Source organism: Poecilia formosa, unplaced genomic scaffold (genome assembly GCF_000485575.1).
Source record: "Poecilia formosa unplaced genomic scaffold, Poecilia_formosa-5.1.2 Scaffold235, whole genome shotgun sequence".
In the NCBI taxonomy this organism is placed as follows: domain Eukaryota; kingdom Metazoa; phylum Chordata; class Actinopteri; order Cyprinodontiformes; family Poeciliidae; genus Poecilia; species Poecilia formosa.
Genome location: NW_006800174.1, coordinates 519,447 through 535,514, shown reverse-complemented (window position 1 = coordinate 535,514; position 16,068 = coordinate 519,447). Strand labels below are relative to the sequence as shown.

Genomic DNA, 16,068 nt, shown 5'->3' with positions numbered 1-16,068 from the left:
CAAAAACTATACTGCTCGCCTCATACACAGCCACTGCTTTTTTTCTTTTTTTTTTTATGGTAAAAATGTAGGGACACTAACGCATGCATGGCTTCTTTAATACGACTGTACATAACTTAACAAGAGCCAACCTGGAATACAGTCCTAAGCAACAAACAAAAAAAAAAAACAAAAAAAGATCCAACACTGTGTTGAAACTAGGCAAGACTCAAGACGGTGCTGTCGGAAAGGATCAGAGTGATAACACGCACACACACACACACTTTAAACAGCGTGGGAGCACTCTGATACGCTGGAGAGCAGCAGGAGGTAAAGACTAAAAGACAGCCAATGGGAACGGCGAATAAGTGGTCAGCCTACAGCAGCCAGCCAGTCAGAAAGGGAGCTCCGACCCTGAGGGGGCGGAGCATGTCGGTGCTGCCTTCCTCGTTTCGTGTTTTTGGCTGGATCTGGGAGCCACATTCCTGCCGTTCCCCCTCTTCCACTCCTGGGCTGGTGGCTGGGTTCAATGGGTGAAGCAGGAACTGTGGGAAACTAGGAGGCAGGGTGGTGATGGTGGGGGCATGTTGGGATGGGGGGGGCAGCTGTGGCATGAACATGCATGTATGAAATACACAGGAAAAAGCAGCCAAATAGAAATAATGCCAAAGAGGAAAAATAAAATCAGAAGGCAGATGGACTTCTTTCAGGAAAAGGATTTCTGTTCAATAGCTCTCAGTTTGGGGATATTCTTATAAAATTCTACATTCTGAAGCACACACAGCTGAGGCTTGCTAATTAGTGTAGCTAAAAAAATCCTTCTTTTGTAAATAATCAAAATCTGCTTTCAACAGTCTTAAATATCCCAACTCAGACCAAAGAAACACTTTGGTTACAGTCCTCAAAACAACAGCTGTAAAGCCAAAAGAGCAAATTACAGTGATGATAAAGTTATTCATCCAAGGAGATATTTTCAAAATGTTGGAACAGTGTCAAATATGCATTTCTTTACCAATGTTCAGAATAATTATTTCCAAAAGGTTTACCTGCCTTCCCAGTTTCCTGTCAGCAAAACCTGATTCAACATGAAATGGACAAAATGTTCTAGCTTAAGAAATATCCAAGTGATAATGACTGGTGCAGAGAAATGCATTAATATATACTCACTGGCCACTTTATTAGGTACTCCAGGCCAATTGCTCATTAATACAAAGAGTAATTTAGCCAGTCAAATAGCAGAAACCTAATGCATTTAGGCATCTGGAGACAGTAAACACCCCTTCCTACAGTTCAACCCCCAACAATGGGTCAAATCAATTTTAGGCTGCAATCACACCAACCCTGTTAAGTTAATTTTAATCAAACTCTCCTTCATTTGCAGTGAAAGTAAAGCGGACCAGAGGCCGCTCCAAAAGCACCAAGTAGAATACAGCACAGGGCATCCTGGGTAAATACAACAAACACAAACCCATGTGTCTAACGCTAGCAGGAGAAATGACGTGAACTTTTTCCAAAGACGAAAACAAAATGCTACAGCCGGTAAAATCTGATGGTTTCGTTTACATTTCATGAAAAAGAAAGAGCTTTCTTCAGAGGTTTGCGTATTGCTTCCTTCAGTGGTTCTTGGTGTGGTGCAGCTCTGCCACAGCCAGGGGGTAAACAGGTTGCTCAAAGGATTTGTTTGGTTTGTTTGACACAATGCAGTGTGAAAGCAAACCATACAAGCTGAAAATTTAACAAATCTCGCAAATTTCTTCCCCAATCAAACAGAGTCTACCGAACTATCAAAGGCTTCTGGATTTGGTGTGGTCCAGACTGGTCTATCAAGAGTATTTCAAAAACTGTTGATTGGCTGGGATTTTTACGCACGGCACTACCATCTCTCTGCTATACTGAGAAAAAAATTCCAGTGAGTAGACAAAAATGTTGGGGCTAGTTTAAGATGACATAAAGACAGCAGTGCCTTAAATAAGTACTTATTATAATATGCAGAATATCATCTCTAAATGCATGTTGGACCTGAAAGCAGATGGGTTACACCTACATAAAGACCACACTGAGTGCTGCTCCTGTCAGAATAGGAAAATTAAATTGCACACAGGTTCTCCAAAACTGAACACCCACAGAAGAAATATTTCCTGTACCAAAGAGTCTGAATTGTAGCTTTGAGTTCCAGAAGGTAGGGTCCGAATTGGGAGTAAACTTTTGAGCTACGGACCAATTCGGGCTTCTAATAATAGTTCACACTGGTGGCAGCGGAGTAATGGTGAGGTGTTATTATTTTTATTTTTTTTTTTTTTGCATACTGTACGCCCCTCAGCTACTTACCTGAGTATTGCTGCTGTCCCTGTTCATCCCTTTAAGACCAATGTATGCATCTTCTGATGCATGAAGTTCAAATACTCCCAACTCTCAGCTTGGAAACCGCAACTCTGAGGAGAAGTAAGGGCTCGGATCACCCAGGCGATTAGCACACCTGGCTGGTTTCCACTGGAGATTCAAAGATTTCTCAAACATGCATGAAAGAATCAAGGCAACTCCCCATGTATGTTTTTGATGAGGGAATAACATTATAAAATGATGTAAAGCTCAAAAAAGTCGATTAAGGCAGTTCTGAAGGTATAGGGAGGTCCAACCGGCCAGATATTCTCAACAACATGAGATAGAGAATAGGAAATGTTTATTTTAGTAGACATGGAACTAGAAAGAAAGCACTTGAAGAGAATTTGGAAAGAAAAAAAAAAGACCAGAAGGTTTTGGTTTAAGCAGTTCATTGAAGGTAGGCAGCTCTATTCTTCACACTGTCCATGTTTAAACAAGGTTGTTCTCACATTAGAGTGTCTACTTGGACTTTCAGTTTGTGTCATTCATTTGTTTGCTGAAGAATGGAAACAAATTAAGTTCTAATAAAAAAGAAAAATGCTTGTAAAATTAAAAATTTTATTGCAGTTTACTTTCAAACATTTAAATGGATTAGAGTTAAAACCCACGACTGTTGGCATAAAGTGTCCTTTTCTTTGCTTTTAAATGCTTAAAGAGTTCGGTTCATCCCTAGTTCCTCCTCGTCTCAACTAGAAATAGAATTTGTACCTTTGAACATGAAGTCCGAGTAACAGCCCGGCTTCTAATTCTCCCTTTGGATCTCCTTCACCCATTCAGACCCTTGTTCTGTCGTTCAGGAGTGAATTGAGAAGCAGGCTTGATTTGTCCCTTTCTCGATTTTAGGAGGGTGCGGGGATGGGGAGAGATTTCTTGCTTCTGAGTGGAACCCAGGAAGGCAATAAAGTTGCAGCAAAGAACACTTTGCTCTCAATCTCTTATGATGGGAAACAAATCAACGGATTCTGTGGTGTAAGCTACATGGCTCTAGTTTTCACCTAAGATGCCCTTGCTATTAAATACAGCTTATCCCTTTCCTAAATGCATTCATTTACAGCGTAACACCTCGAAATTTTCTCCAAACTTGGACAAAAACCTCTCTTTACCCACACTCTGAATCAACTTTGCAAAGGATTTTTGTACCTGTCCCTCAACTGAACCTTAAAATTCCTTAAATACAATAACATCCTGGCTGTTGTAAGCCTCAGTGCAGACTGGTGCATAATAAAGGTTTGGTTCCAGTGAGAGCGCAGAGGTCAACAGTCAAAGTCAATGTTACTGAATGAATTAAAATGAAATCCAAAAAGCACCAGGACAGAGGAGGGAAAGATTTTTAATTTTACTTCAGGATGGATAAAGGGAGGAAGAGGAGGAGGAAGCTGGAAAGGGATGGATGATTGAAGAGGAACATGATGGCGATGTGAGGTACTTCTTGAACAGATTAGTTTTCAACCCCCAACACTCAGAGGACAGCGGCAGCTCTGCTCCGACAGGAGTGGGAAGGTCGTTTCAGGTTTGAGGAGTACTGATGAAGGTGCAGACTGATGGAGTTTCGGTCAGACCTTCACCGGCCAATGCAGTTTGTTGCTTTTGCCTATGTTTCACATTTCATTTTCCAAACAATTTTAAGAATTTGTTTTCACAGCATGAGCAAGCAGCCTCTGTGGCCTCTGCTGCAGAGATCTTTGCATGTCAAAACATTTGTGCCTTTCGACCCAGTTGGCACCGACTTCTCAGCTGATTCTCATTACAAAATGATTAATAATCTACAATATGTCAAAAACACAAAACTTTGTGTCTCAGTTTTAGTAAGAATAAGTTTGCTCTTTTCTGCCCCTGGCCAAAACACAGCAAGTCAATAATGCGCAACAAAACTTGATTAAAATATTATTTTTCTGCGTCTCTTATTAGCTGAGTTTCAAACTGGCATACGATTTCTATTAAATTGCCACATGCTGATTCTAGTTTAACATAGCAGCTCCCTTCCTCCTCCAAATCAATTACAATAACACGGCATCATTTAAGCCTTTTAACTTGCATCAGGTTAGAAAGCTTTTTCTTAATGTTGTGGAAATGTGAAAATATGTTAATACTAAAACAGAAAAATGAGCAACAGACTAAATATCTCAATCTATATTCTGTTTTATTCTCAAAGTATAAGTTATTTAATTTGTAAGCAATCAAAATCAGCAAATCTTTGATAAGTTCCACTCAGTGAATTGAATAAACTTTTTTTGCTCTCTGTATTTAATCCATCAAAATAGATGACAAACATGGAAAATCCCAGATTCATAACTATGTAAAACAGTCACATCTGAAGTGAGTAGTTTGCTCTTTATATTGCAGTGTTTTTAAAAAAAACTTTAAATATGTCACACTAGATGTTGGTCTGTTCCTTATTTAGCCAAAGTTTCTTTCTATTCCATGTATTCATTTGATTAGCTAAAATGAGAAGGTTTTGCAGGAAGTGAAGAAATAGTTTCAAAAGTTCCTAGTTCAGCATCTAATGGTCAATTTTCAAAGAACTCATGTTAAAATCTGTACAAGGCCAGTTACCATCCAAGAAGAATATACAACCTTAATTGAGAACAGCTTCAAGGTTTCAGTATTCATCTAATTATTCTAAAAATCCCAAATCTGGTTTTGATTATGCTCATCAGAAAATGTAGAATAAACATTCATGAGTGCAGCTTAAGTAAAATTAAAGTTTAATTCAAAGTGTACTCAGTAATTTGGTTGTTGATGCAAATTAAAAACTTTTTTTTCAGCAGAAAGTCAGCTTATGCCCCAGCCACAGTGACTCAGTTTGAATGCATCTGGGTGATCTCTGCTCCCTGCAGGAATACTCATTTTGGCAAGAAACCAGCAAAAAAGCCCGGATGTTCCTAAAAACAAATTTAAATTCAATTAATTTGCCTAGTAAAAGAGCAAGGAGTGCCTGACTAATTTGGAAAGCCCATCGCCTCCAGCAGCTGGTGAAGAAACACAGAAGTTCCTACCCTGTCATGGAGATGAGTCAGGCAGAGAAATGGCAGAATGGTGCAAGCCCTGAGCCGCCTAAGCCTATAAATAGTCTCTGTGGCTTACGCCTTGTCTACACTTCACCAAAACTTGGAATTTTCAACCACAATAAAAAGTGAAGAAGGAAACATATGAGCTTAAGTGTGCTTGCTTATTGCACAAGTTTATAATTCCTTTTGTCTGAATGCTGTCTGGAGCCACATACGGCAGGTAGGACAGGAGTAAAAATATTTAGTAATATTACCAGGGAAATTTCCAAGAGTTGCTCCATGTGTAAAAAGATACATAACTATTAGATTTTCCATCTAAACAAAACCAGGACTTAGCAAAACTTGCCAACATGCTAAGAAGAGAATTCAGCCATTTGATTCAGGCGTTGGTAGTCAGGATGCAACCAAGCAGCTACTGAGACCAATGAAACGCAACCTTTAGAAAACAAAGTCCTACCACAGGAACCTCTGTAAGAATTAGACTCAGCCCCATGAAAACTATTTTGACCAAAGGTTTACAGGAGATTACAACTTTTCTACACATTACAGATTTTCCTAAGATGACTTTTCAGTTCTTTTGGGAATGATCATAGCTTTAGCTGCAAACCAAGGTCTCTGTGTGTATTCCTTTGTGAATTAAAAAGACTTATGTTACGTCAAAGAGATTTCGAAAACACTGCTAACATTTGCAAACCCAACAGAAGTTGAAAGCATTAATGGATAAAGCGGAGACTACAATTACCAGGAAGGCTAAACAAAGTGCAGCTTTTCTATCCAGCTCTCTCTCTCGCTCTCCCACAGCCTGAATGCTGAATGAATCGGTGCTGTTAGTCCCTTCTAGAAGGTGACATTTCTTCTCTGATGGTCCATTGCTGAACCTTAGATTCCTAACTTTGGGAAGTGACTACTCTTATATAAACTACTGAACAAACATAGGGAAGGGCTCAGTCGGTTATGCAACCCATCATTAGCTACAATTTATGTGTTTCTAAAAGCTTAGTCTACTCATGGAGGCAATAGGTCCAGGAGGGAACCTTACATATTCCTTTCCCAAGCAACATCTTCAAGGAATCTAAAGGAATTCCCAGGTCAGACACGACATATATTCCCTCCGGAAAAGGTTCTACCCTGGGGTCTCCTCATGCCTGTAAGACCTCTGAAGGGAGGAGCCCATGAGCATCCTGATCAGATGCCTCAACTGAATCCTTTCAATGTGGAGAAGCAGAGCCTCTACTACACATGATGGAGCTCTTCACCCAATCTCTACCGCTGAATTCAGCCACCATGAGGAGAAAGTTAATTTTAGCTGCTTCTATCCTGGATTTTGTTCTTTCAATCATGATCTATATCTCATGACCATAGTTATGTGCCGGAACGTAGACGGACCAGTTAATCCAGAGCTTTGATTTTTGGCTCAGCCTTTTCTTCACCACATCACACCAGGAAACCACCTGCATTACGGCAAACGAAGCCCAGCAGGTCCTTTGGTTAGAGACTGTTTTCTTTGCAGGAGAGAAACAAATTGATACATGGCAAATACTTTAAAATACTTTACAGAGTGCAGCTACTGAGATCCAGTGAGAGCCAATGAACAAAATACAATAAAGAGAACAACTGAATGCTCTGTAAAATAATCGATTGCAAAGCAAGTAAGGTAGTCTACTTCCTTGGCTCCATTAAAAAAAAAAGTAGTTCAAGAGCATGTTTAATAGAAAAACCACCCAGGCTAGCACTTGCTTTAAAGAGCAGTCACTTCAACTCCCTGGTGAAAGTGACAGTGAGCTGCTCTGAACTACAGTCAGGAAACCTGTTTTCTGGAGGAGCCTCCTATACACACACTGAAAGTGAGCAAACTCACTGCAAAATACTACTGAGGCTGTTCAGTGGCAAACAGCAGGAGTCGGGCTCTTTGCAAAAAACTCAAGAGTCTGTCTGTTCAGATTTCTGTAACAGTGGTTCCGCACATGGAGAAAGAGGTCACTATGACAAATACCTGCACTACTCTGCCCTGCATACTGCGCATCTCGACAGGGTGGGAGCTGCAAAAAAAAAAGAAAATACTCAATCCTGCTGATTTCAGATATGGCTTTACAGGGAGGCAAAAGCTTAGCACCAGTTCATGTATAATTTACTTCATATTTGGGGATTTTGGTTTGACAACTATATTCAGAGCTACATGAGAAAAATTCAGAAAGGGAGTAAAGTGGTGTGGTTGTCTTCAGAAAAGAAAAGCAGCTCTCAGAAGAGATGTAAACATCATTCAGACGTGATTTAAAAAACGCCTCACGTTTGAGCCACTTTTATTCGAACAGTATGGTCAAAAAGAAGAGGAGCCGTTTGTCCATTTTTCTTTTTCCAAGATTATACAGAGAGCTGTATAATCTTGAGAAGACTGGCTGAAGAGTTTCAGAATGTGTCCAGCATAAAATAATTTTCTTGCCCTTTTTAAAACCACACATAAAAAAAAGTGAAATACAGCACTGGCCTTGGTGAAGAATGTGCTCTTTAGGTCCTCTTATTCACTGTTTTAATTGGTTGAGATATTTGCAGCAATGTGAATCTTTCACAGACCAGAAAGGAAAAGTAGTAAAAAAAAGTAAAGTGTAAGGAAAGTAAAGAAGTAAAGTAAGGAAACAAATATCCAGGTTAGTGTAAAGGTATACAAACTGATCAAAGAGTCCTGTTTAAATACATGTAACCAAAGAGATTCTTTTTTTTACTACCAATTTGAAAGAAATCAAATCCTAATCACAAGTTGTACAGTACATATTTTATTATACTGATTTGAGATCCACCGTAACGAATTCTTCCAATAATCCAAAAATATGTAGGACAGCTTGGATTTTATAGCACACCAATCAGGCACAAAAGCCAAAACCGATTCACAGGCATCTCGTATATGCAATCAAATAGATCTGAATCTTTATCTGGGTTTTTATTTCATTTTATGGACTATAATAAATTGATTCAACAATGATCAATTATCATGAGGTAATGCAAAATGTACCTCATGTTCCTCTTGATGGAGTAAGTTTCTCTTACAGAAGAGTTTCGGTATTAGTTGTTTAGTTTGGCTCATGCATACCAGACCAATGCAGTTTGGTTTTAAACTGTTGCACACTCTGTTCACATTTTAAATACACACCCATAAAGTGACATCAAAACAAAACAGCATGATCCTGGAGCTACAATAAAATCAAACCTTGCAAAGTGAAACTTAATCCTACTTCCCCCACTATATTAAAATATAAGTCAGTATATTCTTCTGCTTTGCTAGGACAAAACTTTGCTTATTTCAAGTATATAGAAACATATGGAATTACTTTTTGTATCCTTTTTTAGGTAAATGTCGAGTTGAATCCTGACATTCACTTGGCGCTCCATGAAGTTACCAGAATCTCTTCGACAGAGCAGCTGAAAAGACTAATAAACCAAACACCAGTTGGAAAAAGGAGAATGTCAGCTATGTGGTTCTGAACCCGCTGAAGGTCTGCCGGGGTATCATCCAAATGCTCCGTACTTTCCTCAAAGGAAGTTGAGCCGTGAAAACCAGGGTTAACGGGGATCTCAAATGATTCTAATTTCTGACACATCTGAGCTCGACCTCTTGGCCTCTGACAGAAAACCTGCCGTTATTCACACACAATGTTCTTTTCCTCGTACTCTAATTAAATGCAGTAATAATAGGTTATTAACATCTATTAGCATTCAGAGATGGAACATATCTGGGCATGCCTCCTTTACTTCCTCGTTGTTATAAGAAGTGTTTGAGTTTACACTTCCATTGACTACTTCTTTCCTTGGTTTCATTCACTCAGACCAGCAGCTTTGTGACAGCACAGTCGCATTTAATCCATTTCTTTTGCGAGATCGTCCTTATCAGGGATCCTTCCTTTTAGGCTGCTTCAGATGAAACTGATCGGGTTTTGGGATTGATTGGAGCATCGGTTTTCGCCCCAGGTTCAATTCCCCTGATATCCTTTTTAGGCTTCTCTTCTAAAAATGTGAAAGGGACAGTTTTGTGAAGAAGAGTAACATTCTCCCCACTTGGATGTGAAACAGATTCTTTCATTCGAGCTGAATAAGCCTCCATTGGGGGGTATCACATTCAGCACGTTTGGTGTGATGGTTGCCTCAGCAGCACAGGGGTTTTGTTGATGCGTTAAGGATTGCAAAAGGATTAGCTTTTTAACAGAATATTTTCAAGCTGAGGTGCTAGCTAAATGTATCCTATTATTTAAAATTGCAAGCTATATTACATAGTGGCGTGGATGCTGTTTTTTCTCACAGAGATCCACTGATTAGGCTTTTCCTGGCCGATGAAAGATTTACAATTTTCTTTCAGAACTGGCCTGCTGATTCACAGTTTTTAATTCCAACAACTGTATGTGAAAAGAAAAAAAGCTCCAGACACAAATTTAAGAAAATAATTTTGAAACCAACAGAAATTACAAGATCGCCACCAATCATGCAATAAAGCAATTTTTTATTAACCACAACTCCAAAACGTGCACCAAAGTATGACAATTTGGTTGAAGTGTTTATAGAGTGAACATGGTGAGAGGTTTTAGAGGAATACATTTTTCAGTATTTCACCTGTTGATCATCATTTAAAGAGAGATCATGGGAAAACAGATTCCAATATTTGTCAGATTGATTGGTGCATTTCAGCAGAGACTATTCTTAGTCAAACATGTGTTAAACAGACCTAGTCAGGATCAGTTCCTGGTAAAGTAAACCCTTTGTACTTGTGGGGTAAGGGACCACCGCCAGCGGCAAATAGCTAAAACCCATAAATATTTGAGACCTTCTCAAAATATGCCTTCAGCTGCCTATTTTAATAATTCAAACACCAAATATATGTTCATATACAATAGTACACATCGAAAACTCATTTTGGCACTACAGCAGAAGTTACTGTTGAGACAAGCCTTCCTCATATCTTCTTTTGAAGGCTAAAGTCAATCAGTGCAATCAGTGCCAATGAAAAAAAATGGCCACCTAGATTGGCTGCTTTGCAAACTGCAAATAAGACAAGAACTTCAGCTTCCCAAGATGTATTTATCATCAAATATTTTAGAAATGCTCGACAAAAAGATTCTCTAGTAGACATTTTTCCATCAATAAAAATTTTGTGAGAATTTTTTTTCCACAAAAAAAATTTTGCGACCAGGTGAATCCACAAATAATGAACTCGCAAGTGGCAAAACTGTTAAAAAAGTCTATTAAAAGTCTTATATTTTGGATGTCATACAAAGAGCTGGCATAACCTGCGTTCTCTCACGCCGTATCGTCACATTGACAAAGTGCAAAACTATGACCAGCATTGTTGGTTAACCAAACGACGACACTCCTGACCTTATGGTTGACATAAGGTCTGTGTGCCTTTTTTTTAATGTTTTTGTGTATTTTTAGCTTTATAACGCATTCTTGTTAAACACTAAATGTACTGGTTGTGGAAAAAAGAACAATATGTCAGAGCCACAAAAATAGGCGTTAGCCAAGTGCAGCTTAGGGCAAAGACCAACCACAGCACTACTTTTTCTGCCGAAGTCGCTCTTGTTAACAGGACAGGTTGGCAGTATATCTCTGAGCTAAAATGGAGGGTTGCTGGTTTGGTGTTAGAAGATGTGACAGATTCTACTTTGTATACTCAAATAATCCACCACAGTGCCCATTAAAAATGCCACAGCACAATACTTTGCCATATTTTCAGAAAGGAACAGAGAAACAGCTAACACAAAAAGGGGGTTTGGTGTCTGCTGGAAAACTTCATTATTTTTTTATATATATATTTCTACTCAAGAAACCCAATACCCACTCAGGCCTACTTGGACCTTTTAATTATCTCCTCAACAAATAATAAACAAAAAGTCATAAAACTTTAATAAAAAGGCCTTTTAGTTTTAGAATGAAACATGTTCAACAACCAAGTAAAAAAAAATATATATAGCTGCTTTCTATTATGCACTTATAATTATCCAACCAGTGTGCGATTTGAATTTTTATTTTTTGTAAAGAAGCAATCAAGGGATTTTTTTAGTCTGATGGAGAATACTGAAAGCAGTTAATCCCTTCACGCTCACTGGCCCAAATGCAGGCGAAGGGAAAACTCCTCTGCAGGTTTTTAAATGGCATTGTCCCGTTTTTAAATCACCTTTTGAAAGCACCCAGCCACACAATTCAGAAAGGGTGGTGACCGTTGTAAAACGCAGTTCCTAACTTCTGAGCACCATATTCATTTTCAGCTTTTTTCTCTGGTGCGAAGCAACTATTTTTTTTTCTTTAAATCACCTTGTGCTACACACCACATCCACTACAAAAAACTAATCACCAAAAATGTTTCGATGCTTAAAGGCTAATGTGAAGTTAAAGTACTCTTTTCCAAGGTTATAGAAGTTATAAATGCAGTTCTGCATTCTTCTGACCACTACGCACTGTATGAAAGAGTAAACTTAATTCTACCTTTTCAAGCTTGCCTACAACACTCTGACAGGTCAACCATGTATTTCCTCTGCTGGGTTTGTTGGTAACAAATCAGGTGGGAAACGCTCTCAAGCTTTAAGTCACAGCTGCGAATTTTCTCTGCAGCAAATTATACTCTGCAACGTACTTGCTATGTATTCAGAGATTTTCTGCTCCTCCAGCGGAACCAAGGGCCTGCTTCATTCCTCCACCTGAATCAGACTGTAACTACATTGTGATTCATAGAAACGCCGCCTGAATAGAAAGCTTCCCCAGCCCTGACACAGAGCTGTTTTGTTTTTCTGCGGGCTGCAGCCAAGAAACAATTTTCCATTTGCACTGAGCCTGTGCGAGCAAAGGATGGGAGCCTAAAAGGCCAGGAGATTCCTGTGATTCCTAAAGGTGGAGAGCAGCAGGTTGGAATGACGTGGTTAATTCAATCTTTCCAAAATGAAAATAGAAACCAACTTAAATTATCTTCTCGCGGTTGAGTCCTTCTGCCAAACAGTCATGCTCCTGTTTACGTGCATTCTTACGCCCTTCTGCTCATGAGATAATGAGTTGAATTGTGTCCAGAAAAATATCTTGATCTGCATAAAGTTTTATCACTTTGGAACTTTATCCTGGTGGACATTTGTGTAAAATGCAACATACAAATTCTTGAGCTGTGGCCAAAATTCCGTTCTGCAAGGTCAAAGTGATCCTGAACTTTGACCACCAAATTTTAATCAGTTCATCCCCGAGTCCAAATCAATATCTGTGCCAAATATGAAGAAATTCCCTCCGGATGTTCCATGTTGATTGTGTTACGAATAACAACTGAGGCTGGCAGACAGTAAATTATTAAAATAAAAAACTCCTAAGCATTATGCTTACATTTATTTTTCTAGGCTACATTTTTTGTGGAATAAATATAGAGAGCAGAATCACCTTTTTGACCGTTTACTAAACAATGTCAACAAACATCCTCACTTTGAGTCATACGGCAAACTTTCCTGATGTTTTTCAGATGCCCTGGGATATAGTTTAACCTTTCAAAAACAACGTATTTACTTAAGGGAAGATATAAGACCAAGATCATTTTGCAATAATAGCTACAACTTTGGACACCAAAAGTGAAGTAGATTGTGCTCAGCAGTTACCAAATTCAGGGGATAATATTTCAGTTTTTTGCAGAATCACAAACATTCAAGTATAGGGTTCAAAGAGAGGGTTGAGGTAGTTGAAGAACTCCTGTAAAAGGAGCAAATAACAATTACTTATCCAATTTTCAAATCATCAGCTCTGATTGGTCATCAGAAATTCTGATACCAATAATCAAAGCTGAAAACGTCCACTATTTTTCAGACGAACATGCAGCGTGTCCTTTAGTTAAAAATAACATAGAGGCTAAGAAAATAATGCCACAATGTTTGATTCAAAACTACTACCTCCACAAAAAACATGCACATTTACAAGTAAATATACACATTTTTGTCTATGTTTGTCATGATTGATTGTCACAATAATTGAATTTCATTCAGACTCGGGAGTGAGTATGAATGACTCATTGTCCTTAAAAGGAAATTCAGAATTAGAATGTCAGACCTCGAAGAAATTCCGAAATCAGTATTGACAGTTAAAAAACTTCCATTCATCCATCTTCTGTACCCGCTTCCCCTAGCAGTGAAACGCTAGGATCAAATGTTGTTCTGCATTTGATCATTTCCCGAAATCTAATTTAGCCACTTGGAAACATTTCCCAGCAATTCACTAAAGCTGCACAATATATCAAATCAAAACTGTCATAAAGTCGCAGTTCCAAGGACATCCTGGATGCAATATTTAGCAGGACATTGTATTTCAACCATACTTGGGCATACTTTGCGTATTCAGTGGGCCACACGCACACCGACCTCAGACATAGTTGAATATACCGACTGCCTACATTTTTCGTGACCAAAAAATACTTTGTTTCCTACAATCCGAATCAATACTAGCAAGTTTGGTAAGCTAGTAGAGCACCTAGCCCCGCTTCTTCTCCATCAAGGCAGTCACTGTACACATCAGTGCGGCACAAAGTCTGGAAGATGCACGTCTTTCAAAGTAGTTGCACAAACTGTTAAACTTATCAGTCCAGTGTGGCATAAAAAGCAGTCTGATGTGAATACTGTTTCATGTCAAGCTACTGACTGTGAAACAGAGAACGCATACTTAAAAATTGAAGTATGTCTAGCGGACATCTGCATTGAGTCCACTTTGAAGATGTGTGAACTTCCGTGGACTGAAGTACACCCAAGTCTGTGGGTTTCTTAACATTCTGCAAGCCAATAATATACACTCACCTCGCATGCACTTTTAGGTGCATGCGTTCAATGCAAGATAATCACCAATCACTTGGCAGTAACTCAGTACATTTTGACAGCTAGACATGGGAAAGACACTCAGTGAGGTCCAAACATCTGAATGCTGCTTCGTGCCATGAGCTTCCAGAAACTTGTGATCGACAAATCCTCACTTTGAATGGGGGCCGACCCAAAAAAAGTTTAGTGAATGGCAGCTGTGTGTATAACATGCTTTGGAGGAAAGGAATGCTTTCTCTAAAACAGCCATATCTTAGTTGCCAGGGTCAGAATTAGGAATAAACAGCATGATACCATAGGGCCATTGGGGCTGGTTCCAACAGTAGAGCCTGCTGGTGGCGGTGTAATGGTATTTAGAATATTTTCTATTCAGTATTCTATACTGGCAAAACATTAATTGCCCATTCAAGTCCTGAATGGGCAATTAATGTTTTTAATGGGGCAATTAATTTTCTAGTCAGACTTTGAGCCCCTTCATTCAAACGGAGCATCCTTTAAACACCACATCCTGAGCATTGTTGCTAAACATGTCCATCAGAATGCACCCATCTTTTGATGCACCATCCCATAAGGCTCTAACTGCTCATAAGGCTCTAACTGCACTCTTGAGCACCATTATGAGTTACCTGTTCTCCAAAAGTGTGCAGTCACCACATTTCAATCTAGTAGAGCATCTTTGGGAAGAGTTGGATCATGACATAACTATCATGGATATGCAGATGACAAATCTGAAGAAATGTTTGTCAGTATGGATCAAATCTCTGAGGAACATTCCCAACACATTGTTGAACCTGAGCCACAAAGAATTAAGGCAGTTCTGCAGGAATGTTGCATCCAATCTTTGAGAGCCTAGCAGGGTGGTTGGACTTTGACTACTCTGACTACTCTGATACTCTTAACTGTTATATCCTAACCTGACATAAAATATTTTGGATGATGTGCTAAAGTTCACAACGGTAGTGGGGATATCTGGACGACAAAAAAGACCAACCAAAAAAGAAAAAAAAAAACAAAACAAAACACTGTGATTCAGGAAAATGTGAGTTATTCACAACCAAGTTGATCAATAATATCACAATAGCATGCTGTAGGCTGGTGGAACATGAACGTGCAAGATTGCACTCTTAGAAATATGTTTAAAAGGGAGTTTGACAGACCGCATGAGCCGACATCAGTTTCACAGAGAACTATGTCGAAAACAAGGTGTTAAAGTGGGCTCAAGTCTCACCTCTTGACATGCAGGCAGCAATAATACGGTGCTTTCTAGCCTTGGAAAATAACACTCCTTCTGTCAGCTTATGAAGAACAAAATATAAAATAAATCAGAAAATGTGTAGCCAAATCTGACTGTGAAATTTATATGGTCTCAGAGTGACGCTACAGAGAACGTTGGAAACTCATTTAATTTACTTGCTACACTGTTAACCTGTTTAACGCTCGTAGTTTCCACTTGATTTTAGCAGTTTTATGGCTGCTCAGCACAGGATTTGCTGTCAAACAGCAACAGAGACAAAGGAGCGCGCGGAGTGGCCGAGGCAGATTTTGAGAGACAGTCTCGCGTCCGCAAAGTTCCACTCTACGAGCGCGTACCAGCTGAGAAGGTCATAAAGGAGGGGTTGGGGGGGGGAACTGAATAAAAAATGTAGAGCTGAAGTTCTTGTACACAGAGCAGCTTGATGTTCTGCTGGAGCTTCTCATGAATCTGGACGGTGGTGTTTGTGGGCAGCCCCCAGGTGTGAACATGAGGAAACATATGAATATCAATGAGAACGCTGATGAAAAAGGGGCAACTGTGCTCAGTGAGCTTTTTCTGGATAAATGAGGGTTTGAAACAAGATTTAAATTAACGATCCAGACAAGGAGACGTTTGGTGGTGGTGCGGGGGTGTGTGA

The 16,068-nt window shown here is 39.3% G+C and overlaps 1 protein-coding gene across 2 annotated transcripts in view; it reads right to left on the bottom strand.

The window, feature by feature from the left end:
- The window catches only part of LOC103149735 (zinc fingers and homeoboxes protein 2-like), a 142,523-nt gene that overhangs the window by 115,423 nt on the left and 11,032 nt on the right, over positions 1-16,068 (bottom strand). Inside the window, exon 2 of one of the 2 annotated variants that reach the window (XM_016680176.1) lies at positions 7,363-7,408. The exons of the other annotated variant lie outside the window; for it this stretch is intronic. The gene's annotated coding sequence lies outside the window, so the exon portion shown is untranslated. The remainder of the gene's footprint in view (positions 1-7,362; positions 7,409-16,068) is intronic. 2 annotated transcript variants of the gene reach the window in all.